General features: G+C 42.5%; 1 long non-coding RNA gene across 9 annotated transcripts in view; it reads left to right on the forward strand.

The window, feature by feature from the left end:
• The window catches only part of LOC309515570, a 109665-nt gene extending 82436 nt beyond the window's left edge, over positions 1–27229 (forward strand). For 5 of the 9 annotated variants that reach the window (XR_014212502.1, XR_014212505.1, XR_014212511.1 and 2 more), the window contains one exon: positions 23068–27229. This is a non-coding gene — a long non-coding RNA (uncharacterized lncRNA). Of the gene's footprint in view, positions 1–12700; positions 12851–14671; positions 15046–20670; positions 20806–23067 lie in introns of those variants that run through there. The other 4 variants (XR_014212503.1, XR_014212504.1, XR_014212506.1 and 1 more) reach the window with 4 other exon arrangements.
• The last annotated feature ends 423 nt before the right edge of the window (positions 27230–27652 follow it).

Genomic DNA, 27652 nt, shown 5'->3' on the forward strand with positions numbered 1-27652 from the left:
CAGATGCTCAAAATGATGTCATGCACAGAAGTGGTGAAAAGCGACGCATGCGTGCACAGACATGCCGTCGCTTGTTACGTTTGCTTCTGGATGTGAACGGGGCTCCGGAACGGATCCCGTTCGCATCCCGAGGTACCACTGTATTAACTAATCCTGGCAGTTAACTGATCCAGTGACAGTTCACCACAAGATGCTTGTACAGGGAGCTGTTTCAGGCTGTTACAGATCGCCTCTATAAGAGGAATTCATCATACCAGTTAAGGATTAATAGCAATAATTATTTTGGATTTAGTTACAAAGTCCATGACCCACTTCCACAGACATTGCATCCCACAGGTTGAGGAACTCTGCATTACATTCATTTGTAGCCCTAACTGTTTCGAGTATATTGTGTGACATTTGTCTTTTAAACCAGGGTGGGGGAAGGCTGATTTACTGAACAAAAATTCCAGATTCTGCTTATTCAGGATGCTTGAGTTGCCATTCAACCACTCTGGTTAGCTGTCATAACTTTGCCTGGAACTAAAACCCCTGCTGTGTGTTTGTGTGTGTGACATGCCTGAGATTCAACAAGTCTGACAGTTAGTGCAACTTTTAAGGATCTGCTGAATATGCTCAGATTTTCCTTTCAAATCAGCATGAAATTTCTGTACAGTGGTACCTCAGGTTACATACGCTTCAGGTTACATACGCTTCAGGTTACAGATTCCGCTAACCCAGAAATAGTACCTCGGGTTAAGAACTTTGCTTCAGGATGAGAACAAAAATCATGCTCCGGTGGTGCAGCGACAGCAGGAGGCCCCATTAGCTAAAGTGGTGCTTCAGGTTAAGAACAGTTTCAGGTTAAGAACGGACCTCCAGAACGAATTAAGTACGTAACCAGAGGTACCACTGTAGTAGGATATGACCTGAAATTAAATGTAACCAAGTTTCCTGAGGGTTTTTAATTTTTTATTTTTAGAAAAGTGCATTCCCTTGTCAGATCACTGGAATATGTTGTCTACGACCAGCTGAGGCAGTTGACCAAAATGCACCACACAGCTAATTTAAGCAAATTAATTGCATAGCAAATAATTACCACCTTTTGCATGTCTTCCTTCCAAACCACCCAAAATACAGAAATTAAGTCATCTTCCTTTATTATCCCTGCCAGCCATTATTTGCATCCAGAACTTTGCTTGGTGTTTTGATTTAACTTAACCTGACATTTGTACTGAGTATAGTATATCCCCTTTATTAGGTTTAGCTTATTAAACCCATCAAAATATTGCAGCACTATAGTGTGTGTGTGTGTGCGCGCGCGCGTGCATACATCACAGCTATATATACTCAGAGTGTCTTTGTAATGAATATGAAAGCCTAGAAAAAAACAAGTTATTACTGTACTGAAAATGCCGGCCATTCTGATTTTCTGTCTCTTGTGATTGAGACATTTGGAATTGCCAAGTTAGTTTTGTAAAAATTAATGTTATAAAACATTTTGTGCAAGGAGAAAGCATGCTGCTTTGTTACAGTTCAGTTTGATGCATACCTGAGTTCAGCAGGGTTTAGTTCTAGGCAAGTGGATATCAGATTGCAGAATAAGTGTCAGTAGTGTATGGTTCATATAACATTGGACTTGGTCTGCATTTCAACCCCACTCAGCCATGGGAAGCCATGAGCAAATCACTCCCACACAGCTGTACACTTCTGAAGCTAAAAGTGGGATACATAACTTATCTAAAGCAGTCTCATTGAAGCTGATGCTCTTCAGCTGTTTTGGACTACAAACCCCATCAGCCTCAGCCAGCATAACCTATAGTTAGGGACATTGAGAGTTGTAGTCCAGATCAGCTGGAAGGCACCAAGACAGAGGAGGTTGATCTAGACCAGATATGGGGAAGCTTTGGCCACGCTTGCTGAGATGGGAGTTGTGGTTTAGCAACATCTAGAGGGTTCAAGGACAGTAGCTTTCTCCAGATCATCTTAGCAATGTAGCCAGGTTGACCTGAGACGAGAGGGCAAGTGTTGGTTACAACTACAGTTGAGGAATTGAGATGGACCTACACATAAGATGGCACCTGGTGACTCCATTGGCTTAAAAGGAATCAAAATCACAGATTTCTCAGATCTGCATCTAGAGGGCTCACATTTCTGAATATGAAAGATGCTAAGGCCATGCTTATCTAGAAATGTCACATTCTTAGAATCTTTGCTCCCTCCTCAGAGAGGTACGGAGGCAACTGTGGTTAATGTGTTACTTAAGGAAATTACATTTCGCACATGCACAGAGCACCCTCTTTCCGCATACTTCATACATTTGAAATCAAAATAGTCCAGACCTAAACTCTGCCACTTTGTGGCTCAAATTGAGCTTTGTATGCACACCACTCTAAAGTGACCCACTCACACTCTTCATAGGTGATGCGTAGATGGGTCTACAGGATAATAATTGGAATATCCGGGTCAAAGCCAAGGACACATCTCCCCCTCTCGCCATCTGAACTCAAGAGTCTCCCCAAATAGCTAAGACAAAATTTTAAAAAGTTGATATGTACCTTTAATGCAAATAGGTAAAGTAAACTGTGATTGAGCTGAGGTTCCCAAAAAAGAACAGGGAAAGGACTTCTGAACGGTGAGGCATGTTCTCTCTTCAAGATTAGTGTTTTATAACCAACTCAAACAGCATATTCTTTTTCAGCTTCGATAATTATAAAACTGTGCAACTTGGACCGGGTCGCGCACGCATTTCGCTCCCAAGTGCATCCTGCCTCTTCCCCGCACACTGCCCCCCCTCCCCCCAGCTGTAGCTGGGTTTCAAAAAATTGATATGCACGCTGCCAACTTGAAAAACATGAACTCCTAATTTGCATGCACTTGTGGAAATTAAAGATGGACGGTTGGTGGCCTAATACAAAGGGAAGACGCTACAATTATTTCTAAGATAAAACAGAAAGAATAAAACTAACCATTTGGCCATAGAACGTTATGTGGCCTTTGAAACAGCGTTCCTGCCTTTTTAGAATGCTGCCCTTGCCAGCTGGTCTCTTATAGCATCTTTGCTTCCCTTTGCCTCATTGGGTGGGGAGTGTAAATTGGCTTTTAGCATGCCAATCTCCCATTCATTTCTCTAATACCTTCCTGTACATACGAAGGTAATTACAGCTTCCCCCCTTCCCTCCAGACCACAGCGTGTTTCTCTCCCCACCCTCAACCCGCGTTCTCTTTAACTCCCATGCAATTCATTCTCAGCTCCTTACAGCACGTAGCTGGAACAAAGGGGAAATATCAACACTTGCTCTTAACGCCTATACACTTCTCTGACACAATGCCACAAAAATGCCTGCGTGAGATCTTGAAATATTTGGGAACTTCTCTCTCTCTCTCTTTAATTACAGCTGATATTGTGGAGGATTCCAAGGAAATGAGTACAGGCACTGAACACATTGCGTGTCTTTTGTGATGCCACTCAAAACTGGCTGTCAAAATTCCCCATCAAGGAATACTGTTACCTAGCAATTATGCGCATCTATTAGCTAAGCACCCATTCTCTCTCCAGAATGCTTTATGACTCTTATCTTTTCAAAGGAAGCTCATATCTTATCTCGGTGACTGGTAGAGAGAGGGCTGCAAACACACCTCCCCAAGGCAGATTCCCTCTGATGACAAATTATTTAAAGACAGGGATATTGCGCCCGCTTTCAAGCCACTATCATCAAGAGCCAGAGTTGTCCTTTTTAATTTGTATAGACAATGACTGAAATCCCAGGAAGCTTATTCAGAGCATTGGTCCTGGAGATTGAACCCCGGGATTTTCTGCATGCTCTATCACAGAGCTATAGCCTTTCCCAATCCACTGAAGCCATTTGTTGGGGAAGAGAAAACTATGTACTCGGAGATTTTAAAGAAATCACCACCAATGCCTTTTACACGACTGAGGAGGCAAGCTGCTTTTCAGTTTGAAACGTGGCTTGCCTCTTCAGCAACAGGTGTGGCAATAGTGGGAACTTCAAGGAAGTCTGTACATATAGTGGTCCCTCACACAGTATTCCTGGACTGCATCCACTATTGGCGAAAGCTGCGCATATTAAAGTGTTATATAGCCAGCTGTGGTTTGGTAGATAGAGAGTCTTGGGTTCAAATGTTAACTTAGCTATGGGTGGCCTTGCACAACTGGCTAACTCCCAAGCGATCTTGTAAGGTTTTTATGGAGATAAAATGGTAATAAACCCACATGCACTGCCCAGAATGTAAAATTGTGAAGTTGCCTTGGTGAGGAAATTACTGTCAGTTGTACTGTGAAAAAACCCGAAAACCATTTCTGCAATTAATGCCAACTCAGTTTCATTCCCATAAATTTAAATTAGTATATTTTATCATGTGGGTGGTAAACTAGCAGAGTCATTATTATTATTTATTTTTAAAATGGAGGAAATATCACTATTTTTGCTTTTATGTACCCCAGCATATCTGCACTTACAGATGCTTATGAGTGAACAAGGAGAGAACTCAGCGCAGTCAATGGCAAAGCCCCCACAATTGTTTTGTTGTTTGTGGCATCTAATATAATGTTTATTGTCCTTGGATTGCACCGCTCACCACTAAGGGCAAACAAGATGGAAAATGAACCGTAACCCAAAGCTAGAGACAAGAAGATAAAACAACAGTTTATTGTTAATTACTCTGGAAACATAAAAACATGCTCCCTGCAAGCTTCAACTTCCAGATGCTCCATTGTAAGTGGACCCACACAACAAACCTCACATTTGCACACTTCGGTGGTTTGGATGTGATTTCTTTAAAATGACAACTGTGTTTCATCAAGAATCATCAACAACTTGATGGTCAAATTTGCAGTTTTGTTTTAAAATGAATTCCAAAGGAATTGCATTGGCAGTTCTTCATTACCCAAAGAACACACCACTGATATAAACCTGTTTTATCCCTACATTTTGCACTTAACAACTGGACAGATGTGTGCATCACTCAGCCGGGGTTGGAATAGAATTCAGAGATGACCAGCTTCTTTTCATTTACCAATGGCCCTCATAGTTGAATATGTGAAAGGCCAAATCTCTCAGGCAAAACTGTTTTATTTTGTTTTGTTTCAAAGAGTGGCTGGGGCAATCCAGCCAGATGGACAGGGTATTATTAGTCTTATTATTCTTATTATTAAAACGGACATACATTGTTTTGCTAGGCAAGATAACAATCTTAGTGTAGCTGCTAGGGTTGGGCAGTGGTGGACTTTGGGCTCTCAAATTTCAGCGGCACCCTGTGCAACTCTAAAATTAGACACCCCCAGCCTCTGGCGCTCTGTTTTACACCATTGTTTTGGCGCTCCCTGCACCACTGTGCTCAGTGCAACCACACCAGTTGCACCACCCTTAAACTACCTCTGGAGTGGCAAGTCAACTCAAAGCCAAAAGGAAGCATCAAAAACAGGTGTCTAACTCAGATGATATTTCATAAAATAATTGAGGGGAAATGGAGGGGCAGATCTGAAACATGGCTAAGAACCATGTTCCTCACAGGCTAAGAACCACCACTGCTTGTCACGAGCTCCACTAGAAATGGTGGGCCTGTTCTCTGTGGACACCCATGACTCACTAGCTAAAAATAGGACGACATGCGGGTGAGTGGGAGAGGAGTAGACTCTTGTTCCCCTAAAACCCTGCTAAAGCAGCACACTGGAACGTCGTTCTTCTTTTGCATTCTGGCCACCTCTGCCAAACTTGGATTTTGCAACGTGGCAAATGTCCGGACTCTATGGAAGCTGACAGTGGTGTGCATCTTGGAACAAACACTCGTAGTGAAATTGGCTCTTACCAGATCTTGTCATCTTTGTGGCAAATGTCAATATTTTAATGTAGTTCACTGAATCCCGTTTTTCTTCCACATAATTTGGGTTACCTTTGCTTGGAATTTGGGGCAGCAGTAAGGAAGCGCGTATCTGCACGTGCACCTGTATTATTGTGCAAATTACACACAGCTGTGATGCAGAATTATTGCTCTCTTATTTTACAGCTTGCTGAGCAACACTGATTGTTATATGAGTCCCAGTGGTACTGATAACACTTGATTTTTTAAAATTTTCTTTTGTATGCCTTGAGGGAGCTGACCAGATTCCCATTGACTCCTGATTACGTATGATGTGTATTTATGCAGTGTGAATTGAGTTAATCAACGGCAAGATTTTATCAGTTGCATTTAATATTCACTAAACTTTCTCGGGGGACAAGGGTGGCGCTGTGGTCTAAACCACAGAGCCTGGGGCTTGCTGATCAGAAGGTCAGTGGTTCGAATCCCCGCGATGGGGTGAGCTCCCATTGTTCGGTCCCAGCTCCTGCTCACCTAGCAGTTCAAAAGCACGTCAAAGTGCAAGTAGATAAATAGGTACTGCTCTGGCAGGAAGGTAAATGGCGTTTTCGTGCGCTGCTCTGGTTCACCAGAAGCGACTTAGTCATGCTGGCCACATGACCCGGAAGCTGTCTGCGGACAAACGCCGGCTCCCTCGGCCTATAGAGCGAGATGAGCGCGCAACCCCAGAGTCGTCCATGACTGGACCTAACGGTCAGGAGTACCTTTACCTTTACCTTACTTTCTCGGTGTGGTTTTAATGCACATTATGCTCTGTTTCTGGTCTAATATACATACGAGCATTCTGCTACATATCACTCAAAAGTTCCCTGGGTGTACTCCTCCTTCACTCCTGCTGCCACACCATAGACAAAACATGCCAGAATCAGGCTTGTTGTGTCATCTGAATTTGGACTCATGGTTTGTTTTGGGGAAGAAACCATGAGCCCAGGTTCAGACATAGAACTATCCAGACTCTAGCTTGTTTCATCCAGGGTGCAGCAGCAATTTGAGCTGAGAAGGAGTAGAGTGAGAACCTTTCAGTGGCACCAACACACTGTGCATTCACATTAAACCCTAGTTTGTTATTAAGTAGGTTTGATGGGACACACAGACTAGGCCATCATCTCTGGGTTCCTCCAGACAACCAGTTTATGATTGCACCGTGCTTAACACAGAGGTTAGGCTACGTCCATTGAGCATTCACTCAATTTGTTTGAGAGGAAGTTAGTTACACGACAATGAGCATTTATCTTGATTCATTGCAGGGTGTTTCTATGTCATCTTATTCCTCATTTGTTCATCCCATACTTTTCAGTGCATGTCCTTGCCACTTTCCTAATTGTGAAAGGTTGTTTGTTTGTTTTTAAGTAGATTTGTCGTGCTGGAGCAGTGTTTCCCTAACTTGGATCTACAGCTGTTTTTGGACTACAACTCCCACCATCCCTTGCTAGCAAGACCAGTGGTCAGGGATGATGAGAATTGTAGTCCAAAACCAGCTGGAGACCCAGTTTGGGGAAACACTGTGCTAGAATGATAAAGTGCTTGGGTCCATTTCGATGGTGCAAACCAAAATTTCTACTTTGAGCTTGAATCTTTCCTGGAAAATAATGGCAGTCTGGAGCATGGGTAGGCAAACTAAGGCCTGGGGCCTGGATCCAGCCCAATCGCCTTCTCAATCCGGCCTGTGGACGGTCTGGGAATCAGCGTGTTTTTACATGAGTAGAATGTGTCCTTTTATTTAAAATGCATCTCTGGGTTATTTGTGGGGCCTGCCTGGTGTTTTTACATGAGTAGAATGCGTGCTTTTATTTAAAATGCATCTCTGGGTCATTTGTGGGGCATAGGAATTTGTTCTTCTTTTTTTTTCCTTTCAAAATATAGTCCAGCCCCCCACAAAGTCTGAGGGACAGTGGACCAGTTTGCTGACCCCTTGTCTGGAGCCACCCTTTGAAGTCCTTTTCTTGTCTGGTGCAAACATGTAAATTGCACTGCAATACTGTCTATTCAGAAGTACTGTAAGTTGCATTTTGTTTTATGGGTCTCAGCCGCACCAGAAATAGTTTGGTCCTGCTGGCCCCATGACCCAGAAAGCTGTCTGTGGACAAACACCTGCACGCTCAGCCTGAAAAGCGAAATGAGGGCCACACCCCATAGTCACCTTTGAATGGACTTAGTCACCCAGGGGTCCTTTACCTTTTTTAACCTTAGTCCTACAATATAAGGGAGTATAGGATTGCAGCCATGGGTTCTCACAGGGAGGTTCCAACAGTGGAGATAATATATAAGCAAGCTGATGAAGAATCAGAATTGTAGAGTTGGAAAGAACCCTGCGGAATATGCAGCTGCGCCATACAGAAATCGGACCTGCAATCTTGGCATCATCAGCACCATGCTCTAACCAACTGAGCTACCCAACTTTAAAAGTAGGATGAATAATTTTATAAGACATTGCTTTATTGAATATTGTATTTCATAATTACAATGAAAAGGTTTTTGGTTTTTTTGCACTCAAACTAGCTTACTTATATTTGTCAATTTCACAAAAAGCACTTAAAGCTTTATAGGAGAAGGGCAACACATTTGAAAGAAAAGCTTTTCTGCATGCTTTATTTCCCATCTCCAACCTGAAATGTAAAACTCATTGTTTTTGCTCGGAAGGTTGTGTAAACAGCACACTTTCTCTGATCTCAGCAGAAGCCCCATACAAAAGACGTACCTTTAAGGTGGTTATTTGTTCAAATGTCTATTGGTAAATCATCTTGGACTTGCTTTTCTCAGCTCTCAACCCAGGCTTTGTTAATTGACCACTTCATTTCATCATCGCCTTCAGCATACATCTTTTTCAGGAGATTCATCAACCCTTCACTTGGGTCTGAGGTGTCATAAGCAGCTGTCTCCTTCTCTTTTGTCTCTTTTTCAACTTGTGTTAGGCACTCACATTTTTTCTCTTCCTTTTTCCTACATAATATCAATATCATATCTTTTTTGATCTTCCATGAGCTGCTTTCCACACAGACGGGTTTCAGAAGATTGTTGAATGTCATAGTGTAGTTCTTGTTAATCAAATTATTCACCAATGAAAAGGTTTTTTTTTTGGGGGGGGGAGAAACACTGCCTCCAAAGGCAATTTTTCCTCGTTTCTTCTGCACATTTTCCCTCATTTTTTTGCCTGCAGATAGGTGGCTGTCATTGATGGCTGGTAGTTCCAATTTCCTGGTATGTTCAAGCTGTTTCCTGTTTCCTGTACAGCCCCAGCATTAATCAGTCCATAAATAGTTTATGTACAGTGGTACCTCTGTTTAAGAACAGTCCAGTTTAAGAACGATTCGGTTTACAAACTCCGCAAAACTGGAAATAGTGTCTTGGTTTGAGAACTTTACCTCAGTCTAAGAATGGAATCCAAACGGTGGAGGCCTCTTTAGGGAAAGCGTGCCTTGGTTTAAGAAAGGTTTTGGTTTAAGAACGGACTTCCGGAATGGATTAAGTTCATAAACCGAGGTACCACTGTACAGTGGTACCTCCGGTTAGGTACTTAATTCATTCCGGAGGTCCGTACTTAACCTGAAACTGTTCTTAACCTGAAGCACCACTTTAGCTAATGGGGCCTCCTGCTGCCACTGCGCCGCCGGAGCCCAATTTCTGTTCTTATCCTGAAGCAAAGTTCTTAACCTCAAGCACTATTTCTGGGTTAGCGGAGTCGGTAACCTGAAGCGTATGTAACCTGAAGTGTATGTAACCTGAGGTACCATGGTATAGGCAAAAAATAAAATAAATCCCTTCTCCCCCTTTCCCTTTACACAGACAGGAAGCAACTGACAACAGGCAGCAAGGAGACTTCTATAAGAGTGCAGAGATCAAACTTCATGAAATCTGCACAAAGACATTCCAAATGTTTTGCCTCCCCTCCTAGTGATGCTGTAGAAAAAGCTAGATTTAAGGGTATTTATTTGCTCAAAGTGACCCATTTCTCTGCGCCACTGAGGGGACAGAAAGAGCCCTGGAACAGGCTTCTTAATGATATTCTAGAACAGTCTGTCATTTCAGCTTATGTGTCTGCGTGAACAGTCCGGCGACAGCACCTCTGTCGTCTGATTGTACGCAGACACAAGGAGGCTGCTGCACAGGGAACTGATTAATAGATGCAGAAAGATTCAGACCAGTGGTTTGTCCCTTGATTTAGTTAGTAATTTCTCTGAACAATGAACAGGCAGAAAGGCCATTGACTTTTTTTTTTTTAAGATACCAGCCAGACTCACTATTATGGTTCTGTACGTATTTTCTCCAACAAAGATGGCCCAAATCTAGTTGTCTTTAGCATATGCTTTGGAAACAATGGCATTAAAAAAAATAATCCATGCATTTTCCGAAGGGAACAAGTATTGCTGCTCAAAGGATGTTTCCTATGTTCATCCATGTGCAGATTGTGCAAAATAAATTGATAATGTTTTGTGTGGATGGCCATTTTAAAATTGTCTAGCCTTCCATTTAAGAATAATGGTGAAAATTCATGTTCTGAATATTTGCATTTTATAGCTTATGCAAGCATATAATGGTTTCGTACTGCTGGGTGATTGGCTAATATTATTCAGTTAAAAATCCATTTTCATAAAAATCCTAAGTGTATTATATGCTGAAGTAAGTTGAATATAGGCTTGATCAGTGCTTTTTTCTGGGGGGATGCAGGGGTACGCATACCCCTAAACATTTTGTGAATCTTTGTACTTTTATCCATTTACTGTATTTATTTTTCTCAATTTGAAATATAAAATGGTGATTTTCTTGAATCAAAATGAAAGTACCCCTAAACATTTTTTTTAATAAAAAAAAAGCACTGGGCTTGAGTAAAACAACAACTAAAAACTATACATTAACATTTTAAAGCTGTTTGAATACAGTATTACCATCCTCAAAATAGTATACTTCACTTTCCCAAAGTAGCAATCATGATCAAAAGAAAACATAATTTGTGTTGAAGTATCTGATATGATGGAAATATCTGATTATAACTTTCTAATATATGAGCACTGTTGATTCAGTTGATTCAGGCTAATGTGTGTTCAGCTGATTGTGTGAAAGCCATGAATTGTTGCCTTTCATAGTACACAACCAGATGAGCTTTTCAGAAGATACTGCACAGCTCAGTACTGGAGTTACAGTAACATCCAAAAATCTAATGGAAACTCAGCGTTCCTAAGACAGCATGGAAGAAAGTCTAGAGAAAGCCCATTGTGAGAATCAGCCCTTTAGCACCAAACCTTAGCACCAAGCTTTTAAAATTCACTGCCAAAAAAATCCCAAAAAGAAACCCCCTTAGAAATTTTGGGATGAGGGGTTACTATACCAAACCAAATTCCAGTGTATTATGTTAGTAGTTAAGTGTCCCGAAACAAAAGTCGCGTTAGAAGAAGGGAACTTAATTCCCTTCCCTGGATCAGCTTTTGCTTGTAAAAGTTTCCTCATTGGGGGGTGGGTTTAAAAAAAAAAAAGTGCCTCAAGTGTGCAGGGATCTATTGAAAAAAGCATTTTGGATTTTCAGAAAGAAAATTATGTTTGGGCACTTACACCTGCTTCTTTGGATCACTTTTGTTAGAAAATCTTTGCCCCAACAAATAGCAAGAGGTAAATAGAAAAAGAAAAGAAAAAACTGCCCTCCCAAATAAAATAATTTGGTTGGAATTTGGGGGGATGCTTGCTGCCCAATATGCTTCTGGTATACAGAAAGAAAACCTAAAAATAATAAGTGGCTGAAATTTGGGGAGGTTATTTGCTACCAAGCACCTGATGATATCGAATAGACTTACAGTGCAGTCTTTTTCTGTGTGAATTCTGCAGTGAAAAGTGCACTCAAGAGTTGATTTGTGGGGGAGGGACTGCAGTTGCAATCCTGTGCTCAGGGAGTAAGCTGCGTTGAGCTCTATTGGACTTACTTCTGAATAGACATTTATAGAGTTGCATTGTGAGAGTCTGATCTCTCTGTATTCTGATGTGTTAAAACAATTTTGAGTCTTCCTGCCATTTAATTCATGGAGGAGGGGATCACTGAATTCATTTCAGCATTAAGCATTTATTGTAACTCTCTTGTGAATCGAACAGCACAGCGCCATTTCAAAAGAAGGATTGTATATTCATAAATATATGCATAGCCTGAAGCGGCTCATGAACAGTTGTACATCCTGTAATTCTTGAATACGATTGTCCAAGTATTCCCTTCATGTTTGTAAAATTGTTCAACTTTACCCTAATAATCGACATCTTGTCCACTTTCTCTACTGCCACCAAGTATCATAAGGAAAGAACATTAACAGAAAGCAAAACAAGCCACATTTTCTACAAGGTTCCCTTTTCTTTCTCTTAATTTTCAGGCATTTCCCCCACAAATGGCAAATTTTAAATATTTGTGCAGCATAATAATCCTTGCACAAAATTGGGTTTGATTCCTTACAGATTTGAAAAGCAAATGTTTTATCTACAGGCTCTTCTATTCGTGGATGTTTACAGTAATTCAGATTATTTGGTTTGAAACTTAGTAGCAGAAGGCAAATTAAGAACTTTCCAGCTCAAAACCCCATTGCATGTCATTTTGCAGAGTATATCAAGACAAAACCTTTAACCTTTCTGTGATCAGTTTATCTCTGTTGGCATACCTAGAAATAACCCCAACTTCCCATATGAGAACTAGAAGCTTATTTTTTTTTATTAAATGACAACTTCAGCAATGAATCAGCTGACACAATGGCATATTCCTGTTTTGTATGTCTAAAGTATAGATTGCCTACATGCGTGTTTCATGTCCCGATCAGAGGTGATGATTATTCTCACTGCTTATATATTTCCCTCGATTCCATTTTTCCTCTCTGAGGCTGCAGACAAATATAGCAAGCAATCGATCCAGAGATGTGTCTGCCTTTACGAGATTAATTACAAACACAGGGATGCTGTGTCTAGCCTACATATATGATTGATCTTGCAGGAGGAAATGCGGGAGGAAACTAATGCTTCATTTTATCCAGTAAGCAAAGTTCAAAGATGTTTACATTCTGCTAGGTAAGCACAGCTGTCTAAAGACGCAAAGACGAATGGACTGTTCTGTCAGCACAAATTCTCACCAAGGTAGCGTGGCAAACCCTCTCCGTGGACCTCTGCCCAGCCACAAGGCTATAGGGCGAGAACTGCTAATTTAGCAAATAGCTTAATTATTCCTCATTATAATTAGCAGAGAGTGCATGCAAAACCAATATGGCTGGCTGGCAGGCAAATGCAACGTATTTTTTGACGGCCATTTAGACGACAAGGAGGAGGAGGACTTGACCTGACAGCTTGAGGCGGTTGTCACTTTGTGGAGCCTCTATGTAAGTTTCCTTATATCACACTCCCTTGGCGCCCGAAGAACGGTGCATTGATCCGCTGTCTAAAACTAGCCGCCTGTGGCTGAGAAGCAGCAGACAAAGGCAGAACTCATTTTCTCCTTTTACACCAGGCAGTAATGCCAATGATTCAATTGGTTTATGGATGGGCTTGGTCAGTTCATGGCATTGCTCTTTCAGGTAGTGAAAGAGTGCCAGAGAAAATACCCCTTTTAACCTTTCTCCATCCCCTCTGGTATTTTATAGTACAGAAATGACAAGTGGGATCTGAAACTCTTGCAGAGTGTGCTTCCTTCTAAACAGAGCACTCATTTTCTAGCCAACTGTTCCCTTCCCATTTTGCTTTTCTTTTCCAGCTATCCCTCTCCATTCTGGGACTGCTGAATATGCTCGGTCCTGATTAGGCTATTTTAGGAGGAGTCTTCCCACCCCGGTTAGATTGGTTGCATTTCTGTAGCCCTTGGACTTACCACAAGCATTCTGGTATTTCCCTCTTGTTTCTCAGTGGCCCTGTTTGGGCCACAATCCTTGTGGGTAGTGGCACTAATCCCCCGTGTTTCCTCTTAGGAAAGAGAATACGGATATTTTGAATGATTTGTACCCTGGATAATAGCAACAACTGTTACTATTATTCCACTGTAAGTTGCTTTAGCAAGAATCTCTATATATTTTCAGTAATTCGTTGGAAAATCTTGACTCAGATGATAGAATGAAGGACACGCAGATTCCAACACACTTCAAGGAAGTTGTGTCTACCAATAGTCATTAGCCATTGTGGCTAAGAAGAGAAGATCTTAAGTTTAGAGGCTACCAGGGGTCAGCACACTTTTTCAGCAGGGGGCCGGTCCACTGTCCCTCAGACCATGTGGGGGGCTGGACTATATTTTGAAAAAAAGAATGAACAAATTCCTAAGCCCCACAAATAACCCAGAGATGCATTTTAAATAAAAAGACACATTCTACTCATGTAAAAACACCAGGCAGGCCCCACAAATAACCCAGAGATGTATTTTAAATAAAAAGACACATTCTACTCATGTAAAAACATGCTGATTCTCGGAGCGTACGCAGGCCGGATTTAGAAGGCGATTGGGCCAGATCCGGCCCCTGGGCCTTAGTTTGCCTACCCATGGGCTAGACTGTGTCTAACCCGTCCTGTTTATGAGCTTCCTAGAAGCAACTGACTGTGGGAGTCAAGAGTGCTGGTCTTCCATCAGATCCTTCAAGCCAGTGCTGAAGTTGTTGCATGATTCACATTGCAGTTGGATGCTAAATTCCGAGGTGATTTTTTTAAAATAATTCTGCATCCCAATTAAGAATATGTTGGACAAGGGGTGTTTTCACAGCATTTGATGTGCAATTGTTCACTCACTTATTCACTTGCCTTTGTTCACTCACTTGTACGGAGCATCCACAGGTTGCTGTCATACAATCATTGCAATTCTGCTTCTTCCGTCTTTGCTCAGAGCACGGAAAAATCTGCAGAAACCACTCACCCCACTCATGTCCCCAGCAACTGGCATTCAGAGGCATGACTGCCTTTGATACTGCAGGTAATCTAGCCATCTTGAGTAGGAACCAGTGATCAGAGGATGTACAATTTGCATTAAGCAAACAAAGCAGGGGTGGGTGGTGAGCTTAGAAATGGCTGATCCTCACAGAGAGAATGTGAAGATTGATGAGATATGGAAATAGGGCTCTACATTCTAACTCGTAGGAACTGAGCAGGATAATAATTGACAATAGGCTGCATCAAAAACTTTACTGAACAAAAGTCGCCCACTTGCTCTCAGAACTAAAATTCCTCAAAATACTACTACTACTACTACTACTACTATTTTTTTTAAAAAAATAGGGGATAGGAAAGAAAATAGGCATCATCAAAGCCCAAAATAGATCAATATTTCTTAGTCTCTCAATATAAACCTCCACAAAGAATATCCAACAGTATAAAAGTGGGGAAGAGAATAGTACTTCCGCTGTTAAACAAATTAAAACCTTTCTATGCCTCTGTTCTGCCAATTTAAATTATCGGCTGAGTTAAAAAAAAATGAGGATATTTAAAGGAGGTATATTTCTTAACAAGATGAAATAATGTGAAATTCATTGCCTGGATTGAGAGAGAGTGCTATCAGCTGCAGTATCCTGTGCCAACATCCTGCCATGGGGGAGGTAACGTGCCATTTACAGTTCACAGTTTCAACTGCAATTTATGAACCATTCAATCAATCAAGTTTTTTTCTGCACTAGTTTACACCCAGGATAAGGTAACATTATGAAAATGTAGCTTGCTGTGTGTGTGTGTGTGTGTGTGTGTGTACACACACAATACTACTATTGTGCCTGGAAAACCTGACTTATTTATTTTTATTTAAGTATAATTTAAATATAAAGGTAAAGGGACCCCTGACCATTAGGTCCAGTCGTGACCGACTCCGGGGTTGCGGTGCTCATCTCGCTTTATTGGCCGAGGGAGACGGTGTACAGCTTCCGTGTCATGTGGCCAGCATGACTAAGCCGCTTCTGGCGAACCAGAGCAGCGCACGGAAACGCCGTTCACCTTCCCACCGGAGCAATATCTGTTTATCTACTTGCACTTTGACGTGCTTTCGAACTGCTAGGTTGGCAGGAGCAGGGACTGAGCAATGGGAGCTCACCCCGTCGTGAGGATTCGAACCACCGACCTTCTGATCGGCAAGTCCTAGGCTCTGTGGTTTAACCCACAGCACCACCCACGTCCCTATAATTTAAATATACAGGCAGTTTATTAGTACATGACATAAGGTCACACTGGAGAAGATGGAAGAGGCGCTTCCTCTGTTTAGTATTTTGCATTCAGAAATGGGTGGTGTGGCAACTGGCATCCGAACACCAATGTTTTTATATGTTCATTTGCACCTTTTCTATACTGCACTGCAGCGAAAGGTTCTCTGGACGATTCTCAAAGGGAAGTTAAATCCATAAAAAAGGCATAGACGTAAAATCTTAAGAACAGTTAAAAGAGCATCAGAATAAAACCAGCAATAAAAAAAGGAAACAGTAGTGTGAAGAACACTAAAAGCACCAGAAGGCTGAATAAAGGTAAAGGTAAAGGACCCCTGACAGTTAAGTCTCTGGGGTTGCGGAGCTCAACTCACTTTACTGGCCGAGGGAGCCAACGTTTGTCCGCAAACAGTTTTTCCGGGTCATGTGGCCAGCATGACTAAGCCACTTTTGGCGAAACCAGAGCAGTGCACGGAAATGTTGTTTACCTTCCCGCTGGAGCGGTACCTATTTATCTACTTGCACTTTAATGTGCTTTCAAACTGCTAGGTTGGCAGGAGCTGGAACAGAGCAATGGGAGCTCACCCCGTCGTGGGGATTTGAACCGCCGACCTTCTGATCAGCAAGCCCTAGGCTCAGTGGTTTAGACCACAGTGCCACCCGCGTCCCTGAAAGCTGAATAGACGGGGGAAATAAAAATGTCTTAATCTGGCGGTGAAAATGTCACAATGTGGGGGCCAGCTAGCCTTCTTGAAGAGGGCATTCTGCAAATGGGGCCTGCTCCCTCATGGCTGCACCCACTCCTTTGGTGGGGGCACACAGAGAATGGCCTTTGCAGGTAACTTGACAGTCCAGGCAGATCATGGGTGAAGCCAGGATTTATTGGGGCCGGGGAGTAGGAGAACCACCTATCCTGTTCCAAAACTGAGCTACCTGCGACACAATTGGTCAGTTTGTGGAAGCCATGCCTGCTGATCAGCTGGTTGCCAGTTGCACTGCTAGAATGCGCCACATCCAAGTGACCTCAGTGAGCATTTCAATTACAAATACTCTGATTATTTTTACTTATAGTTAAGTATGTTTATTTATTTATTTGATTTAGGGGGGCTGTTGCCCCCCTGCCCACATCCATGCAGCAGATCTATACAGGGTGATTCATAATGAAGTACAGTGGTGCCTCGCAAGACGAAAAAAATCTGTTCTGTGATTCTCTTCGTCTAGTGGTTTTTTCGTCTTGCGAAGCAAGCCCATTGACAGATTAGCGGATTAGCGCTATTAGCGGCTTTTAGCGGCTTATCAGCTTATCGGATCAGCTGATAAGCGGTTTAGCGGCTTAGAAAAGGGGGGGAGGGGAAAAAACCCACAGGAACTCGCAAGACATTTTCGTCTTGCAAAGCAAGCCCATTCGTTTTGCGAAGCACCTCCAAAACGGAAAACTCTTTCATCTAGCGAGTTTTCCGTCTTGCGAGGCATTCGTCTTGCGGGGCACCACTGTATACCGTTTACATTTATAGTGAATGGAAACTGTATACTTCATTATGAATCACCCTGTCCTTTTCGTTGTGGCGGTGGTTGAAGATTTGTGCAGTTTGCTCAGGAAACTGGATGGAGATATGGCACAGAACCCAGATATTCTGTATCTTTGCTTCTTTCTTTACACATGTAAATTTTGCCTGGAAAGAATAACATTCCTGTGTTGCTCGTTTCCTCTGCTAATAATTAATGGTAATGAGTCCACTAAATGGTAAACAAGACAACAAAAGGACTGCTAATGAGACTGTCTTTACATGTTTGTTTTTAATCTGTTTCTAAGATAATGGGCCATGAATGTGCCGCGACTTGACCGTTTGTGTTGTGCGGAGAATGCATTGAAAAAGATTGAACTGATATATATATATAAACACACTTCTACTTAGTATGTTGGAGCTGACTGGATAAGGTGGGGTGTCTGAAAGAGTTTGGAGGCCTATTTAATTAAGTATCTTGACATTCTGTGTCTGAAGGACATTGGCAGATGTTCAAGTACAATGTTTGGCTCTTAAACCACTTAATTCAAGCTACGTAGGAAAAAGAGATCTTGCCAAAAACCTTCCATGAGATTTTTAACGACTATTGGATTGACCAGACAGGGCCACAAAGCTCATAAAACAGGATTAGCAAAATTGCATTGTTGGATATTATACACTGTGTGACATACACTGTAGCTAAGAAACTTGGCAGGATTAACCTGTGGAGGATAAAGATATCACAGACAAGAGGGGCCAGAATTATTAGGCCACTGTTACCAAAGAAATAAAGTATTTGTGTGCATATGAATAGGGCTGATAACTTTTCTGCTCTGTTTTGGTAAATGGCTGTTCCTTATAAAATAGTAAGGATATATTTGTACCAGCAGTACGCTGTATTTTGGGTCAAGTGGGGGTACTCTGAGTATGCCTCTTATACACGCGTATTATCAGGCAGGAAAATTAAAAGGAGCTGCAGCAAAAATGACTAGGATGAGAGATACTTGACCAAACAAATGTGACAGACATTGCTCAAAGGGTAGTAAATATTTCATGAGGCACTAAGTTTTTTTTGGGGGGGGGAATAAAAGGGTAGGTTAATTGTGACATTTTGCTTGGGGAGGAATTACTTGTTTACTTAGGCTAAAAAAAAATGCTGCTCAAAATGTAAGGCTAACGGGGACCGATGCAAATCACTCTTCGCTCACTGTACGGACTGTCATGATGAATTTTTGGTGAAAAGCCTCATCTATTCCAAAGACTGGCCACAGTTAGGTTGCTTGGATACAGCATACTACCTAGGGTGGTGAATATATTTATGTTTTAGACGAGGCAGGGAGAAATTAATTTTAATTTTCAAGGAATTTTGCCTTTGGCACCTTTTTCTACCTCTCAAAATCCAGAGTGAACTATTAGTGCAGGATTGAGTCTTATTTGGTAAATGAAGTTGCTGATTATGATTATCTATCTATACAAATTCAAGATAAATTTATCATATACCTAGCTGCCTGTTGTGCTGTCTTCCTCTGGTTTTAGTTAGACTCTTTGTTTGCTTTGGAAGAGAGAATTGCAATTGAATCAAATCCAGACAATTGTGTCCAAACCACCCATTCGTCTCAAACCACTCTAGGTAACCAGTACCAAGCTTGTACAGTGGTACCTCGGTTTTCGAATGTCTCGGAAGTTGAACGTTTCAGTTTTCGAACGCCGAAAACTTGGAAGTAACTGCTTCGGTCTCCGAACGATTCAGAATGCGAACGGTCTTCCAGAGTGGATTGTGTTTGAAAACTGAGGTACCACTGTACATGCTTTAGCGTCCCTTACACTTCCCATATGACAGCAGCAAATCTGGAATGTGTCACTAACCGCATTTAGATGTCTTGCTAAAAATCATTTAGTATGATGTGAAGGAGCCTAGGTAAACTCGCACGCTGCAACCCTCCATCTGTACACTTTCAATTTTACTTGTTTCACAACTAATGTTGGCGTTAACCTCAGTTCTTGGGGCTGCGTTGAAGAGGCCAAGAATTGCCTGGGTCATTTGTGTCACACACAACCAATGTTGATGAACTTGTGGCCTTCCAGTTGTTGCTGGATCATAGCTTGAATCAACCCCTGACCTGGTTGGAGTCCAGCAACATCTGAAGACCACAGGTTCTCCAATCCACATTCTAAACTATGGTCACCAACATGGCAGGTGCCAGGCTGCCTGGCAGTACCCTCTGGCACTTCTGATAGATCTCAATAAATATCCCCTCAAACGTCAACAGTGCACGAGAGGGTGCTTGCTCTTCCTGCTCAGCTCCTGTTTGCACTGGCTTAATCTCTCCTACACCAAAAACATCCCCTTAAGACATGCCCACATTTCACTGGATGATTCACAGCCTCCCTTCCATTCAGAACAGAATGGAGTAAGCACAGCCCTGGATAATGTAGGCAACCTTTTTCCATTTATTGTAGAGTGGGGATGGGGGAGCCTGCCCACACCATCCTATAGTCCTGTAATTTTTTCTACTCTTGTTTGTGGCAGCCATTTTGAGTTATGACACACACATACCCCATAGCAGCTGCTTTGTGACTTGTGCCCACTGTACTTTCGCAAATGTGCCCATATTCCAAAAAGCTTGGCAACCTATGATTTAGCTTGACATCTCAACAAGGCGGTTTAGTGGACAGGAAATTGAAGCCAGCACCAATTCCTTGAAAAATGGATGTATTTGATTTGGAAGTTTGCAAATCCATGTCTTTCGTCTTCACACTCCATGTACTCCGCATACTTAATTTTTCCATCACAAGGAAGGAGGAGCAGGTAAATTTGAGCGATATTTTAGCCACAGGATCTCCCATTCAGAAGTTTACCTTTTTCCACTATGAAGAGGATTGGAAGACCTGCACACGCTCACTCTCTTCTGAAATAGAATCCCTTTAGGTGGGAGAAATGTCCAAACAGGCCCCAGCCAATTCATAAGCTTGCAACTCTCAAACCAACAATTTAATTGTAATTTGTCGTGGTGAACGATACCCTGTCACCTATTCTCTGGTTTTCATTTTCTGGAGCAATCATGGCTACAAATGCCATCCATATGCTCTGGAATTCATCTGCCAGAAGTTTATTAGTGCTATTAATATTTCATGCAAATAGAGTCGCCTTCTTTGGTAATAGCCTATTAATTCAGTCGTCTTTCTATCTTCTGCAGATTAATCCTGCCAAACTTCTTTGGTGCAGTCAATCTTGTGCAGCGTAGAAAAGCCAACAAAAAAAATAGCTGGTACCACACAAGCAACTCAGAAGCAGCCATTTCCCTTCAATGACTGTTCTAGCCAATGCACATGTAAATTTGTTTTCCAAATCATTTCTTTTTCTGGGTGAGAGCAAAATACTAGTAAAATAAAATGCACTCTTTTTTTTCAGGGTTACTTGATTTTCTAGGAAACATTTTCTTAACAAATGACTTTTCTCTCAAGAAAAAGGCATCGCGAATAAAACTGCACACAAAACATACACAGTTAAATTCAGGCTACAATCCTTTGTCCACTTACCTGGGAGTAAGCTAGTGGGACTTACTTCCCATAGGCGCCGACTCCATGGGGCCTGAGGGGGCTCGAGCCCCCTCAAAAATTTTTTTGGGGGGCTCAGCCCCCCCAATAATCTCGGGCGCCCTTCCAGCAGAGCGCCGCCGCCGTCCCCCGCCTCCTCCCCACCTGCTCCCTTGCCAGCAAGCCGCGCGCCCTAGTCGGAGAGCCCCGGCCGTCCCCCGCGAGATTAAGGAATCCCCGGGGGCGGGGGCTCCTGCTTCGCAGCACCACCGCCACTGCCAAGGCACTGCCGGGGGGAATTTCCTTCCTCCTGGCGGTTTCAGCGGTTTAGGGCCGGAGCGGAGGGGGCTCGCCCTCTCTTCTCCGGCTAGCCCCACGTTTCCCGCATATCAGCTGTTCCGGAGCTGATTAATAGGCGCAGCACGCTCTCCCCTATTCGCTCACGAGGAGGCGGCGCCACTTTATTTGCATATTCATGAGCTTATTTATTATTCTTGAGCTTTCCCGCGCGCCCCCCCCCAATATTTTTTATAAGTCCGCGTCCCTGTTACTTCCTACCATACTTATATAGGATTGCATCATCCTTTTGCTTCCCCAGTTACAGCGATTTCAATTTATATAAAGTCAGCAGGCCAGACATAAGAAATATATACATTTGTCCTTCTAACCAAAACCCACAGATTTGCATTTTTTAAAAAAGTAAGGACATAAGATTGGAGGTGGGGTGGAGTCAGAGAAAGTGGGAATTGATTTTCTGTGGTTTATATACTCCTCAGCTTCGGAAATGTGGCTTTGCTCCACCAGTGTAAAAATAAGCTCAAGAGCTCCCTTGCATTGTCGGCTAACTCAGTGCAGCCAAATTTCTGATTACTTTTTTTATATGAGCAATAATGTGCATGCCAATGGGGGTGTTTGCTATTCATTCCTTAGTTCATTAGCAGGGTTGGGTTTTATCGTTCAGCGGCATTTAGGCAACAGGTGGACGGCTCTGTTAGCGCTGTCCGTATCTCAGCCTCAAAAACCTGGCCAGCGTAATTGTCAATTATAAATATGCAAATTGGGCATGCTCAATTTGCATGTTTCATTGGTGAGCTTTCCAAGAGGAAGTTGAAATAGCCCGTCTTGTCCTCACTAGCACACCCTGCAAGGCCTCTGGTCTCCCAGCTCTCCCCACCCCACCCCAGCTCACTCATATAAAAAGAAACATAGCCTTTCCCGCACTCACTTTATCACGCTCCTTCACAGTCCCTCTCCCCCATCTCAGCATGAGCTTCTTTAAATGTCCCATCATGTCTCCCACCTTCCCCAGCTGACTAGTGCTGCGTATTCAGGCCTTGAATTGTCCATGTGGGTGCTAGAGGGAATGGGGTGGTTTTCCCACTTTAGATTAACATTCTTTAGTGAGTTGGAATGCTGAAAACGCAAGGGTATTTACAGTGTTTCTGCACTGAACAGACCTGCCCCTCCAAAAAGATATTTGCCTTATAGCATCAGTGATCCTCAGAATACCCAAGAGACTTTAACACAGATTAGTGTTGATAAATTCCTGTTAACCAGCTTGTTTCACTCAAAATCAGAGTGGTTAAATTTAGTAAAAGGAGTAGATCTTCCCCAACACTTTGGTGCACTCATGTGAATGAAGTGAGGAATCTGTGCAGGTGATTGTGAATGCCAAAATAGAGGGTGGTACACACTTATTCTGGAACAATTGTTTCTATTGATGCAACACTGGTAATCCTATGCATATAATATATTTTTATGCGTTCCTTACATGCATTTGAGCATTTCACACATGATATCTTTGGAATATCCTTCAAACTACTTGGTATGGTAGGCCAGAAAATCAGACACCCAATAAACAATGCAAAGGGAGCCTCATATAATTAGTTTGGCTTCACTAAATTTGTTTTAGGGGAAGATTATTACCGTAACACTGCATCAAGAGAGTGGTCTTATTTGGGGAAATTTTCTATAGTTTACAATAATTAGAAGGAGAAACTGGGAAAGCTAGCTGGCTCTTGTTAACATTTGACATATCTTTGATTTCTGCTTTGTAGGTGTGGGCAGGAAGGAGGATAACCAACGAGCCCTAAATCCTAGAGCACAAAGAAGAGAGATCTAAAACGTATGGCTCGGTGCAGCAGCTGGTGTTGTGAATCAGGCCGTTGCCAAAAAGAGAACGGCTACTTCACAACACCAGGGTTGCCCCTTGCCACAGTCAACTTTCTCAGCAAGAAAACTCCTTTCTCCAGGACAGGAAAGCTGGATGGACCCATTTTCATTGTGTATGCTTTATAACAAGGAAGTAACAACTGACTGCTGTTAATTTATAGTATTGTAAAAGGATTTGTTTTTACTTAAACATGCTCCCTAATCTGTACAGGTTCTGAATGATGTAATACCGGGGCTGACATACGTCCAGAATTTTCTGGACATAGCTGGGATTCGCCTGTCAAAAATGGCCTCTGGGCAGAATTTTTAAAAAGCGACAAAAATGTCCAGGAAAAGTGTTGGTTTTAGGCGATTTTCATTTTAAAAAATAGGTAAAAGACTTCTTTTTTTGGAGATTTTGCAAAAAAAAAAAAAAAACCACAACTCAACAACTTTTGTGTCCTGATTTTCACTTTTTGAAAAAAGTTTTAATCATGGGGTCAGATTGAAGCATCATTACTGTTACCAGGCAATATGAACTTCCCTTTGGACACCAATTCTCAATCCTCTTCTACTGAAAAAGTAATAATACAGGTGTTTTGTATTTAAATGTTATTTGGATATGAGCAGACCTCCCTTAAAGTAGACCGGGGTGGCTATCCTGTAACTATCCAAATATTGTTGGACTAAAACTCACATCAGCCACTATGGTCAGTGGCAAGGGATGATGGGAGTTGGAGGCCCACAAATTAGCCAAGCCTTGTTCAAGAAAAGCCAAACTTTTGCAAAATGACGCTAACTGTACTCATTTGTAATTTGCCTTTCGTTCCTAAGAGTAGAGCCAATCGTGATAACATTTGGAAACATTATTTTATTGCTCTGTATTCATGTTTTATGTCTCACATTTGTGCATTTGTGTCTTGCTCCTGTCGCAGATGCCCTACTTCAGTTTCCCCAAAGCAGGTACTATCCAGATTATTTGGACTACAGCTCCCATCAGCCCCTGCCACTATGGCCAGGGCTAAGGTACATTGGGAGTTGTGGTTCAGCAACATCTGACGGGCACAAGGTTAGAGAAGGTTATCCTGTGAAATTATATTGTTATATTCATATTTTTTTTTATTTTGTTGTGACAGTTAAAAAACCAGGAAATAAATGGATTGTCAATCAGTTTTGGGAGACATTGGCATGGCTAATTCTATCATATACCGTACAGGTTTTAGAACACTTTATTGGCCTTACTGAAGTTGAGCCAATCACACCCACAGGACATCTCAATTGCTGGCCTAGATTTAATGCACACACAACTTGTTGGCATCTGTCTGTCTTAAGAGGCAATGGAGTGTGCCTCTGGAGGTGAAGTCAAACTGCTGTGTTAGCAGCACTGAAGTGACCTCCCCAGGGCGCAAGTATGTATGGAGGTCCTGGGCTGCTCAGACAACAAGACCCCCCCTCTCAGCCTCGCTGATGTGGTCAAAGGGAAGCAGAGCAATACGTTTGTCACCAGCTTGGCTGTAGGAGTTCCTGGAAGGAGGCGTACAAGGTGCCATCCAACCATCTTAGGGACTCCACTCTGGATTTGTGTAGGGCTTACTCCTTAACCATTCTTTCTCCCAAAGATGTCCCACAAGCCAGTGCAGGTTTAGGAGTTTACCTTCTCCTAGATGGGCTACCTCCCCAGGTCGACAAGCCCCACCTGCTCACACAAACATAATTTAGCACCACCAATGAAGAGCCTATGAAACAAGCCAACAAGGCCCTGCTGCCCTTTGTGATTTCCATAATATGGTGTTAATGCAGTCTAATTTTTCATTAAAAATTGGCCAGTGACAGAGGTCCTTTTCAGCAGCCTGGCTTGTGATTTATGTGATATGGCTCTGGCTTAGACAAATATGCTGACGTTGGAAGTGTGGGGATTGGTTAAGTGATCTGCTGAGGCCGCCAGCAATTTTAAAGTGTGTGGAGGGAGTTAAATGGGAACCTCTGCTGTTAGGCACATGCTCTAAAGTCTGGGTCTCGGTGCCTGGCATCAGGAAGTCAGAGAGCAGGAAGGGTGGAGAAGGTGAGGCTCATCTAAATGGAGCGGCACTGCTTCTAGATAGATGATGCCGTGAGGCTAGAGTGGAGATCAATGGTCCGATTTAGTAAATGTCAGCTCCATAGGTTTAAAACAGAAGGGAACATCCAAATTCTTGGATCGAAAAAGCAAAAGGTTATGTTGAAATTGGTCTCTGAAGGTACCTTAAGCTAACTAGGCCTTTATTGCTTAGCACCTACTGTAATCCTCTGTTTGTGGGGGGGAACGTCTCAGAATGGTAGAGAAATGTTTCAATAATCTTTTTTAAAAAATTAAATCCCATAAATGACTTGAATAGCTTCAGACACTGTTTGCCAGCTCAATGGCTGAAAACAAAGGAAGCAAAAGAAATAATAATAAGACTGAGTTACACCCCAACCCCCTTCTCTGCTATCGGAAGGCAGGTGTGTTACATGATAGCGAATGCACCATCTCCAACAGGCAAAGAACAGGAAGGAATGTGTAATTGAGGTCACCACAAGACAGAGGCAGCATGTTATTGCTGCTTCTCTATACGGGCCTTCAAATGGTAGAGATAATGTCATCGAAATGCACAATGGCGCTTTCAACGGCATGGCAGTGATAAAACCAGGAGACACAAGTGAAAATATAATAAATAAATCGGGCAGACTGTTTATTTCCCCGGAGAAAGATGGTGATTAAGGTGTCTGCCTTCTGTCTTAGCAATAAAAATGTGAGCACTTTTCCTCCCTTGAAGAGTTGTTCCTGGCTTTGCCTGTTTGACACAGAGTCTTTGTTTACAGCCATGACACTCATCCTTTTCATCTGTTTGCTCTAGTAGAACTGAAATAATTTTAGAGGTGAAAGGAAGGTGGAGGGACACATTGCATACCACAAAGGATTTTTAGGCTACCTGCAATCCTATATACCAGGGGTCAGCAACCGTTTTTCAGCCGTGGGCCGGTCCAGCATCCCTCAAACTATGTGGTGGGCCGGACTATATTTTTGGGGGGGAAATGAACAAATTCCTGTGTCCCACAAATAACCCAGAGATGCATTTTAAATAAAAGGACACATTCTACTCATGTAAAAACACCAGGCAGGCCCCACAAATAACCCAGAGGTGCATTTTAAATAAAAGGACACATTCTACTCATGTAAAAACACGCTGATTCCTGGGGCATACGCAGGCCGGATTGAGAAGGCGAATGGGCCGCATCCAGCCCCCAGGCCTTAGGTTGCCTACTCCTGCTATATACAGACACTAGGGAGATAGCCCCATTTAACACACTGAGACTTGCATCTTAGTAAACATATGAGATTGTGCTCTTAAATTCCACGCAGCACAAGTTGATGCAGGCTTACACAGAAGTGCCACTATGTACGTGTGCATGTACACGTGTGCACACAAGATATGCAACAGATGACATTCTTCTGTAGAACCAGATGGTGGTCTGTGTCTGCCCCCAAAAAAACCAGAGCAAAGGCCCATCTGGTCCAGTGGCAAACCAAATTAGATTGTCACTAACTTCAGAATGCCTTATGGGGTTCATAAATGAATGAATGAATGAATGAATGAATGAATATGAATGAATGAAATAATAGCCCATTCCTGTTGCTTGCCCTCTTAGCAGGTGGAATTCAGTGGTAGGATGCCTCTGAACCTGGAGGTTCTATAGAGTCTTCATAGCCAGAGACAGATTTCTTCTCCTTGTCTCTGGGCATCTGTGTAATCCCCTTCCCAGCCCTCCAACCTGGTCCTCCTCATCACAACTTGTGCCTGCGAATTCCACAAATAGTTACAGGAAGAAACCCTTTCCATCGTCTGTGCTAAATCTTCCCCATCAGTGATACTGAATGACACAGAATTCTAGTATTAAATGAACAAAATTCCCCCTCTATCCTCTTGGCTGCTTCTTCCCTGATCTTTTCCCAGCTGTTAAGATGTGCTACAATTCAATTAAGTGCAGAGGTGAAACATGCAATTGTACTGTTATGTCTGTCTGTGCAAATAAAAAGCTTGAAATATATTGTGTCACCTACATTTTTGTTCTGGCTGCTGTTCTACAATGATTCCCTATCCTTTCTAGACCCCCCCCCCCCACCTCCCCACAACAAGAACATTTCTGGTATTTCTGGCTAGAGGCCTCTGCCTCACTTACCCCCATTCAAGGCCAGCCCAAACACTGAGGTCCAGCTCTGAGGGCCTTTTGGTGGTTCCCTCACTGTGATTGCAGAACAAAGGCCTGGAAGGGATCTGCATCAACCTTTGTTCCAGGAAAGATGCCATTTGGTGGCTCTAGGTATGTTTGTCCATAATTCTACCCAACCAAGTACATATGTACCTGCAAGTGCATCCAAAGAAGTGGACATGTATGCCATAATAAATTTGCTAGGTACTACAAAAGACTGCCGTGAAAATGCCTCTCCTTTCCCCCCAGCCACCAAATCAT

Source organism: Podarcis vaucheri (assembly GCF_965113315.1).
Source record: "Podarcis vaucheri genome assembly, chromosome: 12".
Taxonomy (NCBI): domain Eukaryota; kingdom Metazoa; phylum Chordata; class Lepidosauria; order Squamata; family Lacertidae; genus Podarcis; species Podarcis vaucheri.